This window comes from Gopherus flavomarginatus, chromosome 6, assembly GCF_025201925.1.
Source record: "Gopherus flavomarginatus isolate rGopFla2 chromosome 6, rGopFla2.mat.asm, whole genome shotgun sequence".
Taxonomy (NCBI): Eukaryota; Metazoa; Chordata; order Testudines; family Testudinidae; genus Gopherus; species Gopherus flavomarginatus.
The window spans coordinates 98,086,341-98,087,189 of NC_066622.1; positions in this window are offsets into that span (position 1 = coordinate 98,086,341).

Below are 849 nucleotides of genomic sequence, written 5' to 3' on the forward strand. Positions count from 1 at the left end.
CTATGTGGCTGAAAATAGACAATCACTATACTTTTAAATGAACTCACACACAAAAATAAATGACAAAAACACTATCACCTGAGCGAGAACACTTTTCACCAAGTGATCACTCTATATCTGACCTCTCAGTCTTGATCTTCCAAGGAAAGCTGCACAACACCTTCAAAAGATGAGCCTGGGAGCTTAAATTCATAACTTTGCTAGACATTAAAAATCATAGACTTAGAGACACTGGATTTATGGCTTATTACAATCTTCTATAACCCACTAACACACACACACACCACATTTTTTTTTTAAACACAGAGGTGTTAACTGGCTACATCACCTTGAATGGTCCCTTGAAATATGTGTTAACTATGCTAAACAAATCTGTTCCACCTTGTATTTAGCTGTGATACTGAGTACATTTCCCAGATCGGAAGAAGAGCTCTGTATAAATCTGAAAGCTTGTCTCTCTCACCAACAGAAGTTCGTCCAATAAAAGATATTACCTCCCCGACCTTGTCTCTCTCTACCATCACAATTAGCAGCCTCAGAAAACAGAAGAACAAACTGATATGGAAACAGAATTACCATCCTGGCCCTTGAGATGATCCCTTTCCACATTATTGTTGTATAAATTGGTCAGAATCAGGGAGGTGTGGAAAAGGAAGGGGTATTAAGATTTCAATGCTGCTGCCCATGATGTGGTAAATAAGACTTCAGCGTCCAGAGCTGTGCTCTCAAGCCAGCATTTTGCAATCAAGCAAGCAAGGAAAGAAATACAGCTATAATATATGTATTTATTTTCAGGTTTTCAATTATTTCTTGATTAATTCTCTAACCTGCTGTTTATTTATCCCTTTT